Source organism: Scyliorhinus torazame, chromosome 28, assembly GCF_047496885.1.
Source record: "Scyliorhinus torazame isolate Kashiwa2021f chromosome 28, sScyTor2.1, whole genome shotgun sequence".
Classification (NCBI taxonomy): domain Eukaryota; kingdom Metazoa; phylum Chordata; class Chondrichthyes; order Carcharhiniformes; family Scyliorhinidae; genus Scyliorhinus; species Scyliorhinus torazame.
The window spans coordinates 24,851,440-24,876,221 of NC_092734.1; the positions used below are offsets into that span (position 1 = coordinate 24,851,440).

General features: G+C 45.8%; 1 protein-coding gene and 1 long non-coding RNA gene across 4 annotated transcripts in view; one reads left to right on the forward strand and one right to left on the reverse strand.

Annotated features, from left to right (window-relative positions):
- The window catches only part of caly (calcyon neuron-specific vesicular protein), a 54,968-nt gene extending 48,895 nt beyond the window's left edge, over positions 1-6,073 (reverse strand). The window contains exon 1 of the mRNA XM_072491669.1: positions 5,914-6,073. The gene's annotated coding sequence lies outside the window, so the exon portion shown is untranslated. The remainder of the gene's footprint in view (positions 1-5,913) is intronic.
- Positions 6,074-6,105: 32 nt separating this feature from the next.
- Positions 6,106-24,782, forward strand: part of LOC140403596 (uncharacterized) — a 29,542-nt gene continuing 10,865 nt past the window's right edge. For 2 of the 3 annotated variants that reach the window (XR_011938362.1, XR_011938361.1), the window contains exons 1-3: positions 6,106-6,260; positions 9,058-9,410; positions 22,706-22,809. This is a non-coding gene — a long non-coding RNA (uncharacterized lncRNA). Of the gene's footprint in view, positions 6,261-9,057; positions 9,411-22,705; positions 22,810-23,449; positions 23,513-24,782 lie in introns of those variants that run through there. The other variant, XR_011938363.1, reaches the window with a different exon arrangement.

Consider the following 24,782-nt stretch of genomic DNA (forward strand, 5'->3'; position numbering starts at 1 on the left):
ACCAAAACCAGGATGGTTGGACTTTAAGCTTGTGGAATTATAGACAAGATATACTGAACCTTTAAAATGAGAGAAAATAGACTATATTGACGTTCTTATACTGGGCTCGAAAACAGTTGTCTTATTTATTCAATGCACAAGAGGCATAGGATTTGCACTATCCTTGAGAAAAAAAATAATAGGATAGAAACCCTGAATGGAAAGCATTTACCATGCAATGCCTGAAGTTAATCACAGTATAACCATGACCAATCTCCACACCATGAGATTCTTAAAATTCCATCGCTTTGTACGTTCTTCTAATTGGTTTCTGTTTGATCTAACAATAGCAAGTTTGTGGCCACGAAGCTGTGGCCTCAAGCGACAAAGGGGCAAATATTGTTTCACCAATTTATGCAGGCAACAGACACTAATGAGAAACAAGTCCTCCCAAGTATGCTGGAGAGAGTGGTTGACTCTCTCAACAGGGTACATAATATGATGCCCACTAACCATTGCTACCCTGCATCGCGTCGATTTTCAACCTCAGATTTCTCATTGCACACTCTTAAGCACATTATCATAAACTGCCTATCTGCAGTTGAGATCCTGTCAGGTATCTCGCTTGAATCCTTCTCTGACTGCAGTAAATCTTGTCCTCGTACGTGAGTCAGCAGTGTTGAATTTGAATATAATGTTTGCACATCGCTCGGTTATATTCTAGAGTGTTGGCATTTATTGTTGACACCATGCTGTGGTCATTCTACAGAGCAAACTGTGCTCACTGACCTACACTGGCTCCTGATTCAGTGAGCCCTCGATTATAAAAACTTCCTCCTGGTGTTGAAATATTTCCTTGATTTCACCTGCAAAACAACAACCTTCTGAGATTTTGTGTGCTCCTCTTGCACATTCCACCATGACTGGTCATCCCTCCAGCTGCCTGAATGCCATCCCCTCTGCCTCTTGTCATAAGTTTTTAAGATATAGGAGCAGAATTAGGCCTTCAGCCCATCGAGTCGGCTCCGCTATTCTATCATGGCTGATATGTTCCTCATCTGCTACCTACAATGTTACAGGCCAAGAGTTGCCCTCAAATCTAATCTCTTCCAGTAAACAGTGGTCCCCTATGCTAATATTTCTTTATTTGACTGTGTTGAATGACGTCAGGTAACACTTTAGTCAGTGAAGCATCTCGGAACACTTGTTGATGTTAATAGTGCTATATTAGAATTCCTAGTGCAGAAGGAGGCCATTTGGCCCATTGGGTCTGCACCGACCCTCTGAAAGAGCCCCCTACCCAGGCCCACTGCCTGGCCCTACCCCCACAACCCCATCTAACCTGCACATCTTTGGACTGTGGGAGGAAACCGGAGCACCCGGAGGAAACCCACGCACACACGGGGAGAACATGCAAACTCTACACAGTCACCCAAGGCCAGAATTGAACTCGGGTCCCTGGCGCTGTGAGGCAGTAGTGCTAACCACTGTGCCGTAACCAACCATAGCACCATTAATGCAGGTTGCTGGTACATTCTGAAATATTATAATGTGGCATTCTAGTCTCCTGTTGTATTGTAGACTGATAGAATGTTACATTCTGGTTTACTGTTATGTTCCAGCCTATGGCAATGTTATGTTCTAATTCCTCTCCATATATTATGCTCACAATTATTAGCATGTAGGAATCTAGCCTGTCTTTGTAGCCATCGTAGAATGTTATATTCCACATATTTTGGCCATGTGTGCCATGTATAGAAGTCCCACTGAGGGTGTAAGATGTGCTGGAATGACTACTGTTCCATCATAGCTGATGTTATTCCCTGGCCAATTCTTATAGCTTTCTATTCATCCCAGACAAGGCAGTCAGCAATAATTATACAGGCTTAATCCCTTTATCATTGTTTTAGCTCTATTTAAATCATTGAAGAACTCAGCATGGCTGTTTGATGCTCCATCAACAGTTTCTTTGAGGTTCCCGTCTCCTTTTGATGTGACCTTTCCTGCTTTCTAAAATATATAACTCAATGGAAACTCTTAAATTGAGAGATTTAGAAATAATGCACGGCCACGATTGTCTTTAAGTTGCAGCCGACAGATGCATTTTGGAAAATAAGTAGCTCGTAAACATAAGCCTACACGAGCCTCTTTTGGTTGCTTGGCAATGCATTAATTGTCCGGTGCGATAGTGAGTCATGCAGCAACTGCACCAACAATCGTTTGTATTCATCTAGCACCTTTAACCTGTGAGAACATCCCAAAGCACTCCATTGGACTGTTATCTGACAAAGATTGACGCTGCATCAAAGCGGAGATATTACATCCACTGTGCCACACCGGAGTAAAACAGGTGCCTTTTAAGGAAAGATTAAATGGAGGAGAGATGGAGAGGTAACAATGTTGAAGGAGGGCAATTCCAGAGTTTAAGGCCCAGATAGGGTGGCACGGTGGCACAGTGGTTGGCACTGCTGCCTCACAGCGCCAGGGACCCGGGTTCGATTCCGGCCTTGGGAGGCTGACCGTGTGGAATTTCTGCGTGGGTTTCCTCTGGGTGCTCTGGTTTCCTCCCACAGTCCAAATATGTGTAATGATGTGGAGATGCCGGCGATGGACTGGGGTGAGCACAGTACGAAGACTTACAACACCAGGTTAAAGTCCAACAGGTTTGTTTCGATGTCACTACCTTTCGGAGCGCTGCTCCTTCCTCAGGTGAACTCTTCATACCTCTTCATTCACCTGAGGAAGGAGCAGCGCTCCGAAAGCTAGTGACATCGAAACAAACCTGTTGGACTTTAATCAAATATGTGTAGGTCAGGTGGATTGGCCAGGTATTCTATGGATAGCTGAAGGCTTATGTTTACTGAGGGGGATGGGGGAATACATGAGAGGCTGGAGATGGAGGAACCCAGAGGTGGGTTGGGAAGCTGCAGAAACTGACAGGAATAGGGAGGGGAAATGCCAATAAAGGGATTCGAAGGGAGCAAATTTTATAATCGAGGCATTGGTGAACCAGAAACCAATGCACATCCATGAAGGGAGGGGCAATGGATGAGATACACCTGGCGCATGTTCGGATGCTGTGAGTAGAGGTTTGGATGGATTCTGGTTTCCTACCACAGTCCAAAGATGTGCAGGTTAGCTGGGGTTACGGAGATAGGGCGGGGGAGTGGACCTGGGCAGGGTGCTCTTTCAGAGGGTCAGTGCAGACTCGATGGGCCGAATGGCCTCCTTCTGCACTGCACAGAAGTGGAAGCAAGCAGTCTTTACGGTGGAAAAGTTACAATTTGTTCCCCTTCTGTGCTGTCTTAACCTCATCAAGGTCTGAAGTTCAGTACAGAACAGTTGACCTTGCTACCTATGGGCTTGAGTGTAAAAAACAATCAATCATTATCTAGTGACCCCTGCTGGAAAGTGTGGACATCAGATGAGAACAGCGCGATCTCATTGGTGCCAAAATTCACTATCTATGTCAAATAATGAAAAATGCACATCCATAAATATGAGGGAGCCACCAGTGGACCCCAATGCCAGCACACACCATCAGCCACAGATCAGCAGCAAACATAAAACAGATATATAGTTAAATATAAAACTACCTGCCAGGTTGACTATTGGCAAGATAATTACACTGTGCACCCATCAAAAAGGTTGAATTGTTTTAAATCTTGTGAAACTCAACCATTCGATTTGCAGTTTTCTGCAATGGGAAATAATTTTAACACTGTTCTAATCGGGGGGGCGGAGGGGGATGGGGGCGCACTTGATTAGAATCTGTTCCAAAATGCTCTGTATCAAAAAAGGGCCCAGCCATTCTCACACATAAAAACTGACCCTAATCCCGAAGCATTGTGACTGCACTTTGCCCACAGACAGAGCAGCAGCAATGAATTAAACATCTTATGGACACCTTCCAAATTGGCTGCATCCCTAATTTGTAAAGCCGCAGAATAGCTTTGACAGTGACTGCGAGAAATTGGCCATGTCGTTCAGGAGTCCAGCAATTTTAAAAAAAAACAGGAAATCAGTGATCACTTCCAACAGGCTGTCAGTCAGTCAGTCCGACAACCGCTTGGACTCCAGCCTTGGGGCAAAGCCACCCTGCAACATTTAGACACCCCAGGAACTTTTAGGTTTAAGGTAAGCAGGGAACTCACCATCCTTGAGCATTAACAGCAGCACAGTGGTTAGCATTATTGTTTCACAGCGCCCAGGGACCCGGGTTTGATTCCCGAGCTGGGTCACTGTCTGTGCGGAGTCTGTACGTTCTCCCCGTGTCTGCTTGGGTTTCCTCCGGGTGCTCCGGTTTCTTCCCACAAGTCCAAAAAAATGTGCTTGTTAGGTGAATTGGACATTCTGAATTCTCCCTCAGTGCACCCGAATAGGCGCCGGAGTGTGACGACCAGGGGATTTTCACAGTAACTTCATTGCAGTGGTAACGTAAGCCGACTTGTGACACTAATAAGATTATTTTAATCTCTCGGGCAATTCATGTAAATACAGACATGCCCAGCTCCCTCCTTGCCTGGCACAGCAACAGATGAAGAGCAGCCTTTGCGGTATAAAGTGTGATCTGCTGCTATACTGCTCCCTCTGCCACATCAGTGCAATGGAAATACAGGTCTAAAGTTCAAAAATAAATAAAATAGATCTATTTTCCTTCGAAGGAAGACGCTGCTTAACAACCAGCGTTGGACGTTTAATTACCATCGAGTTAAAAAATAAAACCAGCCCGCTTTCTACATAATCATAGAATTTACAGTGCAGAGGAAGGCCATTCAGCCCATCGAGTCTGCACCAGCCCTTGAAAAGAGCACCCTACTTAAGCCCCACGCCTCCACCCTATCCCCTTAACCCAGGAATGCCACCTAACATTTTTGGTCACTAAGGGCAATTTAGAATGGCCAATCCACCTAACCCGCACATCTTTGGACTGTGGGAGGAAACCGGAGCACCCGGAGGAAACCCACGCACACACGGGGAGAACATGCAGACTCCACACAGACATATTTCTCCCAATCCAGGAGATATATCTATCCCACATTTTACAGTATTCGGTTTCCCACCATATCTGTGGGTCTTCCTGGCTGAAGGAATTACCACTGGGAGATTGGGTGTGTGGGTTTCAGAGAGAACCATTGAGCTACCTCACTCTGCCTTGTGTCAGCCAAGTGTGGAAATGGGGGAGGTGGGGACTGGAGTATAGAGGGAAGGAGGAGCCTTATTCCATATAGGACGGAGGTGATTTGCGGGGGGGGGACAGTAATTTTCCCATTTCAATCTTAATTAACCGAGTGGGGTGGGGGCTCTGAACGCTCCATTTTCCAAGTGAGGGGCAAACTAGTGATTAAGGAAACAGAATGAAACCTGTTTCCCTGCTTGTCTTCGAAAAAAAAGGTGATATATAGGACTCGCCTGCCCAAAGACACCAACAGCCCCACAGATCTAAAACATCAAAACTGGATGCGCCTGTTGAGGTGTCAGAGCCTCTTTTGTCTCCTCACAGCCGCATGGGCGGATACTACAGGAGGAGGCAGTTCGGTCTAATCTTTCAGGCAGATTTTCCCATTTGTCCCAACGATAATCTGGCACAAATGAATCACGGGGATCGTGATTGCAATTGAAAGCGGGGAGGGGACCACTTGTGATTTAGTGAAGAATGCTAAAACGCCTATAAAATAAAATAAAACACTTCCTAAATTCTGCTGTTTAAAAAAACCCCCACAAATAAAGCTTCACCTTCCCTCCTTAACCATTCCTGTGTCAATTTCAATCCTCTTTGTTTCAATAGCACAATTGAAATAGCACACGTTGTATTCTCTCCCTCCCTCTCACCCCCTTGCCTTCAGAATTGTGAAATGTACATCATTTATGTGAGATTGACAGTTAACATTCGTCCCTTTCCTTTTTTTGACACAATATATCGCTGGTACTTACCAGGAGCGGGCCGCTTTGATGGGGAAAAGAGGAGCTGGTGACTTCCTGAGGTCTTGTCAGGAGGTAGAGTCAGTGAAGAGAGAGAAGCAGACTTGAGAGAGAGAGAGAGTGTGAAATAGAACGAGAGACGGAGAGCTGGTTGCCTAGGAGATGCTCCCAGCGTTATTTTCTCCCTAGACTTGGTGCTGGAGGTAGCTTCGCAAGCTCCACACGGCTGACGTCTCTGAAATGAATGGTCTGCACTCGGATCTGACCTGCTCTGCCTGATCAGCGAGGGCACCTCGGCTTGGAGAGGGTCCAAAATGCCATCCTAATTGAACCCCACTCAGTATTCAGGTAACGTGAAGGTGAGAGCTCCGTATTGGAATAATAATGCATCCCTGCTTTTGTTTTCTGTTCCAAAGAACTATGCGGTAAAATAGGACACATTCGGGTTTTTCTTTAACAAACCTCTAGAACAGTGACTTTGCACCCTGCATAGATTGAAGTTGTGCGGGTTTTATTCACCAGACCACATCAATTTGAATTGCTGAGTGTAAATATCAAACTCAAAATGAGTTTCCTACAGATAGATACACCATTGAGAGTCAGCACCAATAAGAAATTACCTTGCAACCCATCAAAGTTCAACAAGTCGTGGTGTTGCCACTGTTACACATCCTCAGTAGATGGACATGTCCAATCACCTGTTGCATGGATCTCAAATGGCAAATCCTGGATTCCATCATTTCCCACTGCAGGAGTTTGAGACAGGGAGTTACCATTGTTCAGCATTAATGTCCAAAATTGGCATGACCTGTATTTCCCAATAAGACAGCATGGCATTCTGTAACACTGTGTAAGAGTCCTTCCTGCCTATTTCCTTTGTTCCCATGTATTTTATTGTTTTGGTCGGTGGATCAATAATTGGGATGTACCTTTAAGTAGAGAGTAGAAGGCACACGACTCCAAGTTTAAATGCCTGCTTGCGAGGATACTGTATTCTCAGGCTTTGTGTTTGGGAGAAGGATAAACTATACCCTTGTACCAAGTAAATGGGAGGAATTGATTTTGGAGGGAGTCAGTTTGATTAGTTAATTGGAAACTGGTTGGCGAGGGACAGTGTTCTGCCTGACAACAGTCAGTGATTAGTTCCTGCTGGGTGATGTTTCTGAGAGAACCTTCCAGAAGGGATCAGATCTTAGAAGTGAAGGGAGCTATGCTGCCTGCTCTCTGGATTGGATTGGATTGGATTTGTTTATTGTCACGTGTACCGAGGTACAGTGAAAAGTATTTTCACTGAAACTGAAAGTGGAAACTGAAGATCTTTTAAGAGTATCAAAACCAGCAGCTTGCTGTTCTTCAGTAAAATAGTGGATCTATTGTTTTGAAAGCAGTGAGTGTCCAGTATATCATTTGCTGTGAACCTGAAATGATGTTGAGTCTGCAGGGAATGTAGACAATCTTGCTTAAGAAGAGCATATCTAAGCACGGCACAGTGGTTAGCACTGCTGCCTACAGTGCTGAGGACCCAGGTTTGAATCCGGCCCTGGGTCACCGTCCGTGTGGAGTTTTCACATTCTCCCCGTGTCTGTGTGAGTTTCACCCCCACAACCCAAAAAATGTGCAGGGTAGGAGGATTGGCCACGCTAAATTGCCCCTTAATTGGAAAAAAATAATTGGGTACTCTAAATTTGAATAAAATGTTTTTTTTTAAATCATATCAATCATGAAAGAAAAGAAGTACCAAATGGAAAGACTGAACTTCAGAAAGATGTTGACTGGAAGCCATTCCGGCAAATACAAGATCCCTATCTTTTATTTTTATTATTTTATTTTCCTTCCCACCACTCTTTCCTCTCTATGTTGTTTGTCTGTATGTGTGTGTAAAGAGTTGGGTGAGTTAAAAAAAGGGGGGAGGGGAGTTGGTAGTAGATAGACAACTACATCTTCTGTCTGGTTAATTAAAGGTACTGTTCATAATAAAAGGTTACTCATGCTTTAAAGGTACAAACCAGGTGACTGTAGTTTATTGGACTCAACCAAAGATCTTGGGTATTTAAACAAATCTAATTTCACTGGTGTCGCGAGTCAGGATCAACTGGGGCTGGAGTTGGCCATGCACTAACCCAGGGTTCATAACAACTTTACTTTGAAGACTACAGACCTAGAGGAAAAACAAATCAGTGAGCCACGTAACAAATTTTGATCAATCAAATTGTATCCAATTAGGGTTGTAAACTCTGGTTGGACATGGGTTTCAACCCATCATGTCCCACCTCCATCCAGACAATCTCTTTTCCCATCACCACGTTTTTACAATTAACAAAGCTTCCAAAAGAAAATGAGGAAAAGCACACTACTTATTTTGTCTGCTGGGTTTCTTGTAGAAGTGCCCAGATGAATAACCTTTAATTCATGGACGGGGAAGGGGGGGAATGGGGGGGCAGTATCCCCAATGCCCTGGCCAATATTTAAATTCTCAGTCAACATTACTAAAGAATATTGATTATCTGGTCATTATCACATTGCCCCTTGGGGGATCTTGCTGTGCATAAATTGGCTGCCAAGTTTCCTACATTACAACAGTGACTGCACTTCGAAAAGTACTTCATTGGCTGTAGTGGTCAGGGATTTTCTCGAGCCATCTTTTGTTTTTTTCCCCCTTGCTCCATTACCATGTCCTTTTATTTTGCATTCAGAGAGTTGGCGAACACACAATGGGCCAAATGGCCTCGTTCTGTGCTGTAATAATTCTGTGACACTGTGAAATATGGATCAGCATGACTCTGGGATCTGGTGTCAAATTTAGTTCAGATCTTTGGGATGGATAGGTCCTTTCCTCGCCCATTGAATTGATCTTGCCACTCAATTAGTTTGGCCTGTCTTGAGGTAGGACTCTGGAACCTCGATGACTGCCAGGGGCATGTGTCACAAACCAATGGCACATCAGCTCTTGGTACCCACCCACTCATTTTAATGGATTGAAAATCAAACACTTTTATGATTACAAATCCTCTTAAGTGCCCAGCGTAGCAAAATGGAATTTGTATTTCCACAGTGGACACAGGTTTACAGAACCTTAATTTGTCATTTCCTGTCACTTGAGTATATCCTGTTGCAAAGTCATGCTTAATAAAAAAAAAAGACTTTATTAATTTCCAGCTGGAAACCACCAATTGCATTTTGAAAAGACTGAAGCCACATTCTGGAGACGTGAAGATGTAGCTAACCGTAGCTTCTGAGATGACTGAAAATCTGTGCCACTGCACACGATAAATTGCAATGCTATTAACGCGGAGCCAACCTGTCTAGAAAATGCCAGTATGGACAATTACCTTCAATGACTGTGAATGGGATCATCCCCTAACCCATTCAAAGAACGACAACCACCTGGGTGGGGATACCCTCAGACAATGAATTCTGGCTGGGAAAGGAATCCACTCCAGCCATAATCGAAACGAACCAGAACCATCCTGTCTGTGTGTGACTTGACAGAGTGAGCAATTGGGTGTTTGGTGAGTGAGGGAATCTTAAGGATTAATCTCTTTCTGAAAATCTAATTTTGGTTGCATTTACCATTTAACTGAAAAATATTATGTAAGTTAAGTTTAAATTTGCTCCAGTCTCTCTGGTACAGTCCAACTGTATTTAGTTAATTAGACGGCTAACATAATCTGTTTACTGCAGCTATAGCAGAGCTGACACATTTACTATATATACAGTGGTCTCAGTGCAGCTTGACACAATGAGCATCTGGGAGTTTGGTGAGTGAGGGCATTCAGGGAAACAGACCAATGAGGTGCTCCTTTTTCCACCTTTTTCAGCCTCCTGTATTTGGTTCCCACTTCGGTACAGAGGAACCTGACTGATGAGTGATGACTCTAATTATAATAAATAGTTTGTAAAGTTTAGGTATGGCTGGACAGTTTGGCCAAGTGGAATGTGTGTCCTGTGGCACGTGGGAAGTCATGGGCGCACCATGTGCTCTGGACAAAAACCTCTGAAGGAGGTGTCGCTGGCTGCAGAAGCTTAGTTCCAGGTTTCAGAACTCGAATGGTGGCTGATTCGTGAGGCAGAGAACTACATGGACAGCATGTTTGGGGGATGGTTACACAGTAAATTAGGAGCATCCAGGCACAGAGGGAATGGGTAACTACCAGGCAGTCTAAGAGAGCCAAGCGGGTAGTGCAGGAAATCCCTGAGCCCATCTCACTCACTAACCAGCTTTACATTTTTTGATACCGGTGAGAATGATCGTTCCTCAGAAGAGTGCAGCAAGAGCCAATTCCGTGGCATCAGAGGTGGCTCAGCTACACAGGAGGGGAGAAACACAAGTGGAAGGGCAATAGCGGTAGGTTATTTGTTAGTTAGGGGAACAGACATGTTTCGGCAGCCATAGACATGACTCCAGGTTGTCTCCCTGGTGCCCAGGTCAAGGGTGTCACAGACTAGCTGCGGGTCATTCTTTTGGGGGAGGGTGGCTGGTCAGAGGTCGTGGCCCACATTGGTACCAAGGACATAGATAGGAAGAGGGATGAGGTCCTGATGGCAGATTTTAGGAAGTTGGAAAATAAATTAAGAAACACAACCTCGAAAGCATTAATCTCAGGGTTTCGCCCCGTGCCACGAGCTAGCGAGCACAGGAATAGGAGGACTGAGTGATTGAACATGTGGATGGAGATTTGGTGGTGTAGGAGGGAGAGCATCAGATTCCTGAGGCACCCGGACGAGTTCTGGGGCAGGTGGCACCTGCACAAATGGACAGGTTGCATCTTTGCAAGACAGGGACTCAGATCCTCGCGGAGAGATTTGCTAGTGCTGTTTGGGAGGGTTTACGCTAGTTTGGCAGGGGAATGGGAGCCTGAGAGGGAGCTTGGATTGGAGGAAAGCAAAACTGATAACAGGAAGTAGAAGAGTAGTAAACAACAAGACAAGGCAGGTAAAGCAAAGGCAAGCATCAAATAGGATCATAATGCAGAATAACATTAAAAAGACAAAGTTAGGGCACTTTATCCAAATGCACCAAATCCTTTTTTATTCTTTCAAGGGATGTGTGCATCACAGGCAAGACCAACCTTTATTACCCAACCCTAATTGACCTCCAGCCAAGTGGCATTTATTTTTTAAGAGCCAACCACATTGCTGTGGCTGTGGATCTGCAGCCTCATGTCGACAGACTAGGTAAGGACGGCATATTTCCTTCCCTAAAGGAGAATTTCATAGAGCCTTGGCGAATTCTGGAGTATTGTGCAGATGTAGATTGGATGGTTCCCCTCGCTGGCGAGTCTCAAGCCGAGGGACACAGCCTCAGAATAAGGGCCAGGCCATTTAAAACTGAGATGAGGAGGAATTTCCTCACTCAGAGGATGGTGATTCTTTGCAATTCACTACCCCAGAGGGCTGAGGTAGCTCAATCATTGAACATGTTCAAAACAGGAATCGATAGATTTCTGAATACTAATGGCATCAAGGGGTTTGGGGATAGGGTTTGAAAGGGGCGTTAAGGTAAATGGTCAGCCATGATATAATTGAATAGCAGAGGAGGCTCAATGGGCTGAATGGCCGACTCCTGATCCTATACGCATCCACCTGGAATACCCTAGCCATGACCATATTTGGGTCGCTTGCCGATTGGAAAGAGAGAGAGAGAGGGGCATGTGACAAGCCAGCTAATTAGTTTTGTTTTTAAGGAGCTGTTTTATCCAGATTAGAGACAAAGCAGAAAAAACACCAAAGTGGGAAGACCCAAGTATGGGCCTCATTCTCTCCCTCCACCTATCCTACAAGCTCAAATCCTATCTGATGCTTGACTATCAATGTGCTGCAAACAGAGATTTTAAAAAGGATTCAACCCTGCAGCTCATTTCTCTCGAAGAACAGATAAATCATTAATTTACATACTTAAACCGCCTCAACGTTGAAACCAACAGGACCCCTGTTGAGGAAGGAAAGAGTTAAGGGGCAGAATTCTCCATGAACCGGCGGGCCAGGCCACTCCGGCACCAAGGAGTGGCGTGAACCTCTCTGGCGTCGGACCGTCCCAAGGGTGCAGAATCCACCGCACCTTCAGGGGCTCGGCCGGCGCCGGAGTGTTTGGCGAGGAAGGGCTTGGCGCCACGCCAACCAGCGCCGAAGGGCCTCCGCCTGCCGACGTGAGTTGGCGCGTGCACGGGAGCGTCAGCGTGTGCTGGTGTCATCCCAGCGCATGCGCAGGGGGGTTCTTCTCCGCACCGGCCGGAGCGGAGGGAAAGAGTGCCCCCACAACACAGGCCTGCCCGCGGAACGGTGGGCCCCGATCGCGGGCCAGGCCACCGTGGGGGCACCCCCTGGGGCCAGATCCCCCCCCCCCCCCCGTTGCCTCCCCGAGGACTCTGCAGGCCGCCCGTGGAGCCAGGTCCCGCCGGTAAGGACCTGTTGTGATTTACGCCGGCGGGACCCACCGAAAACGGGCGGCCACTCGGCCCATCGCGGGCCGGAGAATCGCCGGGGGGGGGGGGGGGGGCGCTGCCAGCAGCCGCCGACCAGCGCGCTGCGATTCCCGCCCTCGCCAAAACCCCGGCGCAGAGAATTCGGCAGCCGGCGGGGGCGGGATTCACGCCGACCCCGGCGATTCTCCGACCCGGCGGTGGGGTCAGAGAATCCCGCCCAAGGTTCCCTAGCATTACAACTTACAATGGCATCAACTTGAAAGAGAAAGTTTTCTTCATCCTCCGACAACGGCGGCAAACACAGGAAGGGTGCTCTGAAAGTTAAATAAATGCATATACGGGTTGCATAACGCTTCCAGAGTTTGGCATTTCTCACTTGAGGTTGGTGTTGTTGAAGCGGAAAGCAGACCCAGATGTGTTTTATTGGTGTGGTATTATCATAACTGTCAGAACTGCAAGGGTTAATGAAGTATCAAGAGTAGCCACTAGAGGGAGCTACAGTTACAACGATATAAGGCAGTGATGCTAAGCCTTGTGGGAGAGTGTGTGCAGGAGTTATCTAGAGGGAGTCAGAAGTGCAGATAGTGTAAGTGAGAGCAGATCATAGTTTAAACCAGTAGTGAGATTAGCTGCAGATGAGTGTAGTTTAGATGTTATTAATCAATTGTGAATTCTTGAGGAGTACATGTCGAATCCAAGTTAGTAGTGTTAATACATTGATAGCTTTGTTTAAGTTCAAGCTATTTTGTGGTCTTTTTGAACACTGCGCCAACCATCCTGAAACAAGCAACACAAAGAACACCACAATTGGCACCATGGAGGGAAGCTTTCAAGCATTTTCATGATGCATGTAGATGGTTTTTTTGTGTGGTGGTTGTGGCAAATTTGAAAATACTCTCATTAACAGTGTTAGAACAGAGTTCAAGGTTTGAAGTCAGGCCTCTGGAGCATTCAAATACATTGGGTTAGAAATCAGGCCGAGAAGTTCACATGGCACTCTACATCAGCAGCCTTAGTCATAGAATATTAACCCCAAAAGAAATTACTCTTAATAGGCCCTCACAAAATGATATGGTGGCTTCTAAAATGGAAGAAGACGAACTCTGAAGTTTAATTGGGCAGCTGAACTGGTGAGCGAGACAAATAAGACCGGATAGCAGCTTTGATGTTTTCGAACTAAAATGAACAATCCTAAAGTTGAAGAAATTATTCGAGCACACAAAACATTGGCAAAATTAAAATTGGAGAATTGTGTTTTGAAATTCCCAGCTTTAGGCGATTATTAGACAACTGAAACTGATTGTTTACAATGATGCATCTTATGCCAAAGTCCCTGCTGGCTTTCCGAATGCAGGAGGGGGAAAGGTAAATGTTGTGCTTTGGCATGGGAAACCACTAAAAAGATAAGAGTGGTAAAAAGTACATTGGCATTGGAGACTTGCTCTCGTGGGGGCAGTAAATATGGCTTTTTTTCTAACCAGGATCCTGACTGAATTTTTTAATGGAACAGGGTATTCAGGAACTGCACCCAATAAATTACCACATAGCCAATAGGTTTGTTTGGGAGAATGTCCACTCTATGAAATGGATCAATGAAAAGAGACTACAGATCGACATTGCAAGTCTAATACAGGTGCTAGAGAAGAGAGAGATTCACAAGATCAATAGGGTGATAGCAGATACCAATTATATGATGAAAGGAAGAGCTAGCTCGAAGAAGTTATTAGAAATTATTAAAGAGAGGTGCCTTTTCCTACAAGGAAAAGATCTGTGAGTGCAAAAAGGGGGAATAGGATGTATTTATTGCACACAATAAAGCATACATTTGTGTTCATAGAATCATCAAATTTTCAGTGCAGAAGGAGGCCATTCAGCCCATCGAGTCTGCACCGCCCCTTGGAAAGAGCACCCTACTTAAGCCCCACACCTCCTCCCTATCCCCTTTATCCCCGTAACCCAACCTAACCTTTTTGGACATTAAGGGCAATTTAGAATGGCCAATCCACCCAACCTGCACATCTTTATAGCATAGTGTTATAGTATATTGTGATTTGCGTCAAAATTAAAAATCTTTTTCTTTTCAGGAGGAGAATCGGTTGGGAAAGAGTTAAGGTTCCCTCGTAATTAATATAGATTTGGGTTTTTAATTGTTTAATAGATTGCACCAATATATAAAGGGGATGTAGGTGGCACTGTTTTGTTGTGAAGAAATAATAACTGTACACAATAAACTTGGAGTTGAAGAAGTCAAGACTTGTTTTCTAGCTCTTAATATAGCGTTACGATCGGAACTCGACACGAGTGATTGTGTATGTTCACATTTATGTGCGCAAGCGAACGTCGAATGCGAAAATTGGACGGTTGATATTTTTTTCTTAGACTGGGTTAAGTCTTCCTGAAAAGCCCAAGAAAACATGTCTCTTTGTGTCTTTTATAGTCACAGCACATAAACAGTCAAACAGTCTGTGAACTGACGAGCACATTTTATCAAAAACCTGTAGTGACGAAACGAGGAGTGGGAAAAGAAGGGAGCTATTTGACTGTTACTCGCCTGACTGTAACAAACCTCACTCAGATGATTACAAAGATGATTGGTGTGGGAAATGGAACTGTCAGAAAATGCTGTTGGGGCACTTGCACCAGACTGGTGGAGCAGTTGGGATTACCCTTATTAGACTTAAAAGGTTTAGTGCCTTAAATAAATAAATCTTGACCCTGTATACTTGTCCTGTCTTATACCTGAGCTGGGGCCAAAAACATTGCCAAAAATGGTGTGGTAGTGCAGCCCCTTTAAGGAGAGAGGCTCATGGTCCACGTGACCAACTCGGGATCAATCCCACTGGAGCGCAAAAACCCCAACCAATAAAGAGAAAGCACGGGGCACTGGAAGCAAGGCCCGGACAGCGTGGACCTCGGAGCCACGGAGTGAACACCTAACCAGTGTTGCTCTGTGCCTGCGTATCCGACTGTTAATATGTGGGCCGGTGTAGACTGGATGGGCCGAATGGCCTCCTTCTGCACTGTTAATAAACCCCCTTCGTCGTTGCTGGAAGTCTCTATTGTATTGTCTCGAACCTCCACAAATGGTTTATTATAAATTTTATAAGATCAGAATTGCTTCTGCTCGGCATTCCTCGAACGCAATCCTTGGTCATTGAAACCAAATGCTTTACCTTTCTTGCCGTGCCAGCCACCGCAGTTTGTTAGTGAGTAAGGTTAGCGAGTAATGTGCTAACCTTTCACAGTAAAGCACCGCTGCTTTACTGAGCCAGGATTCTGACCTCAGGTGACACTCTGTGTGGAGTTTGCACTTCCACCCCCCCCCCCCCCCCTCCCCCCCCCCCCGTGTCTGCGTGGGTTTCCTCCGGGTACTCTGATTTTCCTCCCACATTCCAAAGATGTGCAGGTTAGGTGGATTGGCCATGCTAAATTGTGCCTAGGTGGTGTTATGGGGCTAGAGCGGGGGACTGGGCCTAGGTAGGGCACTCTTTCAGGGGGTCGGTGCAGATGCGATGGGCCGAGTGGCCGACTTCTGCACTGTAGAGATTCTATGATTCTAATGTCTTTGCAATAACAAATCAAACTGTAATCACTTCTAATCCAGTGCTAACGTAACCAAAATGATATTCGCTTATGCTTAAATGAAGATGCCTGGGGCTCCGATTTCAGTCTCTCACTCCTTTTAACTCGGAATAACCATTTTACCACTTGCTGTGTGAAAATTTGAACTCTGTAGGTAACATCTTTTCAGGAAAGCTAACTTCTGCTATTATCAGCCGTCAATCCAAGCTGTACAGATGTTGAGCACATCTGATACAAATGGTGTGACGTAGATCTAAATGGACATGGGTAGCGACAGAATTACGGTGTGTCGGTGTGCAAGAAGGTGGAAACCAAAGGAGAAAAGTTGTGAGAAATATTCCAAGGAGATAAGCGAGCTTATAAAATCCGTTCTGAAATCTGAAGCCCAGAAGAAGGTTGGTCTTCCCCACCACCCAGGAAAGGTTTGGCAACCCTGAAAAAGAGATGCTTGTCAATACATTGAAGAAACCCAGTGGGAATCCTCTCCATTGCTTCAAATGTTCACTCCACCATCAGCCTAGCACGACTGCAGCAATCGCTATTCTACAGGATTCACTGCAGCAACTTAATAATGGCTTATTCAACAGCTCCACCCAATCCTACTGCCTTCCCCATCCAGAATGATGAAAGGCACACACCATCCCAACTTGGACATATATCGCCGCTACTTCATTGTCACTGGGTCAGCGTCCTCCATCTCCCTGTCAGCACCGAGTAAGCACCTTCATCCCACAAACAGTGCAGTGTCTTCTTTTTTGTTTTTTAAAATGAATTTAGAGTACCCAATTCATTTTTTCCAATTAAGGGGCAATTTAGCGTGTTCAATCCACCTACCCTGCACATCTTTGGATTGTGGGGGCGAAACCCGCGCAAACACGGGGAGCATGTGCAAACTCCACATGGACAGTGACCCAGAGCCGGGATCGAACCTGGGACCTCGGCGCCTTGAGACAGCAGTGCTAACCACTGTGCCACCGTGCTGCCCTCAAACATTGCAGTGTTGCAGGGAGAAGGCCCAATCCCCAAATTGACCAAATGTAGCCAAAACAGTTCAACTGGCTCTTGGCCAGGGAAGGCGAAATCAGTCTTGAGTCTTCGGTCCAGATCTTTGCTGAGTGATCCTGCTGGAACGTCTGTTTCCACAGACCCTTAAGCATGACATCTTTTCAGTTGAACATCCTGGTATTGGGGTGGCACGGTAGCACAGTGGTTAGTGCTGTCGCTTCACAGCTCCAGGGTCCCAGGTTCGATTCCCAGCTTGGGTCACTGTCTGTGCGGAGTCTGCACGTTCACCCCGTGTGTGCGTGGGTTTTCTCCAGGCGCTTCGCTTTCGTCCCACAGTCCAAAGATGCGCGGGTTAGGTGGATTGGTAATGCTAAATTATCCCATGGTGTCCAGAAGTTAGGTGGGGTTGCTGGGTTGTGGGCATACGTAGGGTGCTCTTTCAGGGGCCGGGGTAGACTGGATGGGCTGAATGGCCTCCTTCTGCACAGTAAATTGTATGATTCTTTGATCAGAATGCAGACATGTGTGATCTATTGGAAAGCTGGGGATGAAAGCACATATGAAACAACAGCAGTGCTTTCAGCGAGGAAGGGAGAAGGTGGGATTATTTTTTTTAATAATGGAGGGGTGTAAATTAGTCTCATGTTTCAGAATTTCATAATACTTTGGAACCCACTGAATGGATTATCTTTGTAATCATTCACTACCGCGGGTGCAGACCAGTTCTTTGACGATGGTCTCTGCTGGTAGTGTGTATTTATCAAATCACCTCCCTCAGGATTCGTCCCTACAGCATGCCCATCCCTTGAACGAAGTGCTACTTGCCGTTAAGTTACTGAGATACCCTCAATTACGACTCAGGAGAGGAGATTGATAATTCAAAGGCTTTAATTACCAGAGAACCAGACAGCTGCTGAGAAGTGTGCTCACTGCACGCTGCCTACTGAACGTAACCTTATATACAGTTTCCTGGGGGCGGAGCCGGAGGCGGAGTCCCCCCAGGGTTCCAAACCCAGTCTTAAAGGGGCCTACGCATTAAAGGTACATGTGTATACAGATATCATTCATCACAATTACAAAATATAAATGAGACAGGAATAATAAGCCAGTTCGAGGAGCAAAAGCAACTACTTACAGAGAAGATACAAAGAAATATAGAGGCTGAGGTCAGGACCAATGGCAATAACAGGTGGGCAGGAGAGAACATGAGCGAATCACTTCTGTCTTTTGGATAAGACATTTAAACTGAGGAGAAATCTGTGTATTTCCAATGTACTGTGTGGAGTAATTCTTGGCTTGGAGTGGTAACATCCCTTAACCAACACCACACAAACACTTTAACTGCTTATTCAATTAATTTGTCTTTTTGATTGTCTCTATTTTCCTGCCGAACAACAGGCTAATTGAAAACTTGGTTCTGAAGCAATTTTGCATGTGTTAAGGATGGGAAAAGTCTTCCCATCCTCGCTGACCTCGTTAGCTCCTGACTTCCCCCATCATCTCCAATTGAAACTTTTCAGCATTGCATTTAAATGCACTCCCCCCCCCCCCCTCCCCCCCACAACCATATCCTGGCCCCTCTATATATCTATAACTGCTCCAGCTCTCCCCTTCCTACTCTTCTCTTCCAAATGACCTCTTGTGTTCCCCTATCTCTCTTGATTCCCAACATTGGCAGTTCTGCAATTGGCCACCTTGCTCCCCCTCTGTAAAATCACCTTTCTTTCAATGCCACCATTTCCCAGTGAGCGAACCCACTGGCCACACTTCGAGTAACTTCTCCGTTGGCTCCACCAATTGGCTTTGCCACGTTTCTGCAACAACAACAACAAAAAACCTTCAGGTTGTTTTTACTTCAAATCCCCGATATAAATGCAAATTATGGTCAAATTAGAAGTATAACGGTGATTGAGATGGTCTCCCAATTTCTACCTATCCCAAGAAGAGCTGTTGATTTTGTGGGAGTGGTACACTTCAATCATTGTGCTCCGTTTGTATGTCTATCTCCATAGCTGACTGATGTGGGAAAAGATGGCTTTGAAGTTGGCAATTTCACGAGGATCTGAGTGAAGCAGCGGGTTCCTACTGCTAACTGAGATAAGAACATGCATGACCACTAATAAACCGTATTAATATTCATGTAACTTTCACAGTCCAAAATATCGTATCATGTAAACCCATGCAGTGGGAACTTATTAATTACACTGTCTACAGTAGGGATTTTGCTGCTGGTGTGTAATAGAAAATTACAACTTGAACAGGCCAGTGTACTCTCTATCCAGTATCACTGTTAAATTGGATTTGATGCCATGAATTTATCACAACATGAAGCAGTAGCAGGCAAGGAGAAAGTTACCATGAAAACACGAATGAAGGACCAGGGATATAAACACAGAAATATTACCTCTTCAATGATAAATGTGCACAATTAATATATATTCGAAATGAGGGTTAAACTTGCACCCTCTTCATTTTTTGCATTTGTCACAGGATGAGGGTGTAACTGGCGAGATCAGCATTTATTTCCCATCTCCAATTGCCCATGAGAAGTTAATGATGGGCTGCCATCTCAAAGCACTGTAGTCCATGTTGTGTAGGTACACCCACAGTGCTGATAGAGGGTTCCAAGAATTTTGATGCAGTGAGGGTGATGGAATGACAATTTAGTTCCAAGTCATGATAGTTTGCTATTTGTAAGGGCACTTTCAAGTGGTGGCGCTTCTGCCCTTGTCCTCCTCGGTGGTAGAGGCCATGGGCGGGATTCTCCGACCTCTCGCCGGACCGGAGAATCGCCGGGGGGGGGGGCGCCGTGAATCGAGCCCCGCTGCCCCGTCGCTGGCTGCCGGAATCTCCGGCGCCGGTTTTTCGGCGGGGGCGGGATTCGCATCGCGCCGTTCGGGGGCCGTTGGCAGTGCCCCCCCCCCCCGGCGATTCTCCGCTCCGCGATGGGCCGAGTGGCCGCTCTTTTTCAGCCAGTCCCACCGGCATAAATCGGACAAGGTCCTTACCGGCGGGACCTGCTTGCGGAGTCCTCGAGGGGGGGGGCAGGGGGTAGCGGGGGGGATCTGGCCCCTGGGGGAGCCCCCACGCTGGCCTGGCCCGCGATTGGGGCCCACCGATCTGCGGGCGGGCCTGTGCCGTGGGGGCACTCTTTCCCTCCCCGCCGGCCGCTGTAACGGTCCGCCATGGCCGGCGCGGAAAAGAACCCCCCCTGTGCATGCGCTGGGATCACGGCAGAACTCGCTGGCGCTCCCGCGCATGCGGCAACTTGCGCCGGCTGGCGGAGGCCCTTTGGTACCGGCTGGCACGGCGCCAACCCCACCGCCGCCGGCCTAGCCCTGGAAGGTGCGGAGGATTCCGCACCTTCGGGCGGCCCGACGCCGGAGTGATTTACACCACTCCTTGGCGCTGGTACGGCCCGCCCCGCTGGGTAGCGGAGAATCCCAGCCCATGTGTTTGAAAGCGCTTGAAAGTAGCCTTAGTGAAGTTGCTGTAATACATCTTGCACATAGATTGGATTTTGGATTTGATTTTTTGCCATGTGTACCGAGGTACGGTGATGAGTATTGTTCTGCGTACAGTCCAGACAGATCGTTCCACACATGATAAACCATAGGACATACACAATGTAAATCCATAGAGACAGGCATTGGGTGAAGCATACAGTGTAGTACCCTCAGTAGAGAAGTTGCGTGAAGAGATCAGTTCAGTCCATAAGAGGGTCACGTTGCACGTGGCTGCCACTCTGAGTCAGTGATGGGCAGAGTGAACATTTCATGTGGTGGGTGAGGTGCAAGTCAAAGTGAGTATGTTGTCCAGGGTGGTGTTGTGCTTCTTGGGTGTTGTGGAACTGCACTCATCCAGGCAACTGGAGAGAATTCCATCACACTCCTGGCTTAGGTCTTGTAGACGGTGGACAGGCTTTGGGAAGTCAGGGGGTGAGTTACTCTCTTCAGGATTCCCAGCCTCTGACCTGCTCTAGTAGCCACAGTGTTTAAATGGCTGCTCCTGTTCTGTTTCACGTGACCTCCAGGATTTGGATGGTGGAGGTTTCAACAATAGTAAAGCGACTGAATGTCATGGGGAAAGAGTTTGATTCTCAATTGTTGGAAATTCATTGCCTGGAACTTGTGTGGCATAAATGTTCCTTACCACGTGTCAGGCAAAGGTCGAATGCTATCTAAGTCTTCTTGCATGCAAGCACAACCGCTTCAACATCTGAGGAGTTCTGAATAATGTAGGACATTGCGCAATTATCAGCAAACATCCCCTTTCTGACCTTATGATGGAAGGAAGGTTATTGATGAAGCAAAGAACAAAGAACGATACAGCACAGGAACAGGCCCTTCGGCCCTCCTAGCCTGTGCCGGTCAAGATACCACCCTTGGCCAAAACCCTCAGCACTTCCTTGTGCTGTATCCCTCTATACCCATCCTATCCATGTATTTGTCAAAATGCCTTTTGATTGCCGTTAATTTATCTGCTTCCACAACTTCCCCTGTCAACGCGTTCCAGGCACTCACCACCCTCTGTGTAAAAAAACCTGCCTCGCACATCTCCTCTAAACTTTGCCCCACGGACCTTAAACCTTTGCCCCCTGGTGACTGACCCCTCCATCCTGGAAAAGAGTGCCTGCCCATCTACTCTATCCATGCGCCTCATGATCTTGTAGACCTCTATCAGGTCGCCCCTCAACCTCTGTCATTCTAATGAAAACAGTCCGAGTCTATTCAGCCTCTCAGCAAAGCTAACACCCTCCAGACCAGGCAATATGCTGGTAAACCTCCTCTGCATCCTCTCCAAACCCTCCACGTCCTTCTGGTAGTGTGGCGACCAGAATTGTGCACAATATTCCAAGTGCAGCCTTACCAAGGTTCGATACAACTGGAGCATGAGTTGCCAGTTTTTATACTCGCTGCCCCATCCAATGAAGGCAAGCATTCCATATGCTATCTTGACTACCTTGTCCAATTGTGTTGTCACTTCAAAGATCTGTGGACCTGCACGCCCAGATCTGACTTTCTATATTCATAAGAGTTTTTCCATTTACAGTATATTTCCCCTCTATGTTAGACCAACAAAATGCATTACCTCACATTTGTCTGGATTAAACTCCATTTGCCATTTCTCTGCCCAAGTCTCCAACCTATCTATGTCCTGCTGTATCCTCTGACACTCCTCAACACTATCTGCCACTCCACCAATCTTGGTGTCATCCGCGAACTTACTAATCAGACCAGGTACATTTTCCTCAAAATTGTCTATGTACATTACAAACAGATGAAGATGGTTGAGCTTCAGACACTTCCTGAGGAACTCACTCAATGATGCCCGAGGCCTGAGATGATACAACCATCCTCCTTTGTGCTCGACATGACAACAGCCAAGGGAGAGTTTTCGCCCTGGTTCCCTTTGTTTCAGTTTTGCGGGGGCTCCTCGATGCCACACTTGGGAAAATGCGGCCTTGATGTCAGTGGCAATCACTCTCGCCTCACTTCTGGAATTCAGCTCTTTTCTCCACGAATGGACCAATGTTGTGATCAGGTGGAGGGAATCAAATTGTATGAAGAATGTAAAATCTTTGATCCATGCATGTTTAATTACACCCAGATTAGCTGTCACAGATTCTTTTAATGATGTACGAAGTGTCAGTTACTGCCAACAAACCATGAAAATTAAGTATTACAAGTGTGGTGTGTGATCCCTCCTGGTTTTACTCACTATTTGATATTTTAAAAATGTAAAACATTTGAAAAAAAATTAATTTTCTTTTCTCACTCCCTGTTCAATTTCAGCAGATTACATCAGAAAATATTGCGACAAGGAAATGAGCAAGGACAGGTTTAGTTAACAGAGGATCTGTTCGTTACTCAGCCCCGGCAAATTATGGGCCATTGTGGTAAGCTGCTGTATGCTAATATCACACAGTAAATTCTTTATTCTGGCAAACATTTCAATTATCCACATTGCATCGCTATATGTCATGTTGTTTACCTCAGCCAAAACTGTGCTGAAGATAATAGAGTTCTTGCCCCCAGCAAAATGTCACCAAATTTTATCAAAAGGTTTTCATGAAGTTGTTGTCTTTGGTCATTGGATTGATTCAAGGCAGATTTTTGATAGACAAGGGAGTCTAGAGTTATAGAGAGAAGACAGGAAAGTGGCGTTGAGACCCCAGCTAGATCAGCCATGATCTTATTGAATGGTGGAGCAGGCTTAACGGGCTCAATGGCGTATTACTGCTCCGAAGTCCTACGTTCCTGTTTTTCCACTCTTCAACTCTGGCACATATTCCACAGCATAGAATTTCCCAGAAGTAACAATTAGTCCATCATATAGTATAGCGAACTGAAGATTTGTTGTGGTGTATGGCGGATTCTCCCCTCTGCTCAAAAAACTGGTAACCACCACACAATCTGAGCATGTTAATCAGGTTAAATCTGGCATTCAGATTTATTTACATATAAAATAACATACAGGAGTAAAATAAACTGTCTCCAAGTCATGCAACTTCTTTCTGATTGCTTCCCAATTTATAGGTTCAAGATACAGACAAGGCTTGGGCCAATATGCATGGAGTGAGTGGCTCAAATCACATATGCATGTTATTGTCGGACATTTTAGTGAATGTTGCCCAACCATTCCAGCCCATAACAGATGTTTACACATTTCAATTTAAACATAGGCTTGGCTCTTTAATTTCATAATTCTTTCACTAGTAGTCCAAATTTACATTCCTTAAAACCTACAGGAGCTAAACATTTGAATAAGAACCACTTAAATTGTTGCAGGGAATGCACTTTGGGATGGAAGACGGAAGAGAAAGGGGCCAAATGTACTGTTATTCCAATGATTCTACAAAACGCGATTCACACCTTCGTGGAATTGCTGTCCACATTCTTTTGGCCCTTTTAATTTCTGTCAGTAAAAATAACATCTGACTCATTACCACAGGTGAGGCAGTTCATTGGCTCGTGTCAGACTTGCAAGAATGGAGCTGGCATTCTATTGGGTGGCTTTGCCTTTGACTCACAGTCAATTAAAGTGATATGTTATAACTGCAGCCTTACACCACTTTTGCCCTTCAAGAAGCCTTAACACTCACACAGAGGGTAGCATTGCACAGGGTTCATGATGCTGGGCCTCCCAACAATTTGTAACATCAACACTGAGCAAAGCCTCTTTGTAACAATAAAAAGGATAGAATGCAAAATTACCCAGTGAATTATTACGATGTAGATTTTCTTTTTAAAGTTCCTTCCTCTGAGTTACTAAACCGATGTGCAGGGTGGACGGGGCAAGTCCATAATCCATCTCTTTCCTTGCTTCAAACACAAATTCAATTTCAATCTAACTCACAGCCCCCAGACAAGGGACATTACTAGATCCAATTTGACAAGAACAAGCTTGATCTCATCCAAAAGGCCGCAAAGCAAATGATTTTTAAACAGTTGTGGGTTTTAAGAGAGTTTATTCAAAACAAATTCTCAAATTCCTTCCCCAAACCTCTCCACCCCCTTATCTCCTTTCAGTTGCTCATTTAAACCCACCTTAACCAGGGGCTGGTTTAGCAGAGTGGGCTAAATGATGCAGAACAATGCCAGCAGCGAGGGTTCAATTCCCGTGCTGGCCTCCCCGAACAGGTGCCGGAATGTGGTGACTAGGGGCTTTTCACAGTAACTTCATTGAAGCCTACTTGTGACAATAAGGTATTATTATTATTATTATTCTTTGACTCAGCTTCCTTTCATGAACTTGTCCCAATGGCTCATTTTGTGCCTCGGTGTCACATTTGTCCCGTGATGCACTCGGGGAAAACCTTGGGTAGGTCGACCACGTTAAAAAGTGCTGATATGAATGCAAGTTGCTGTT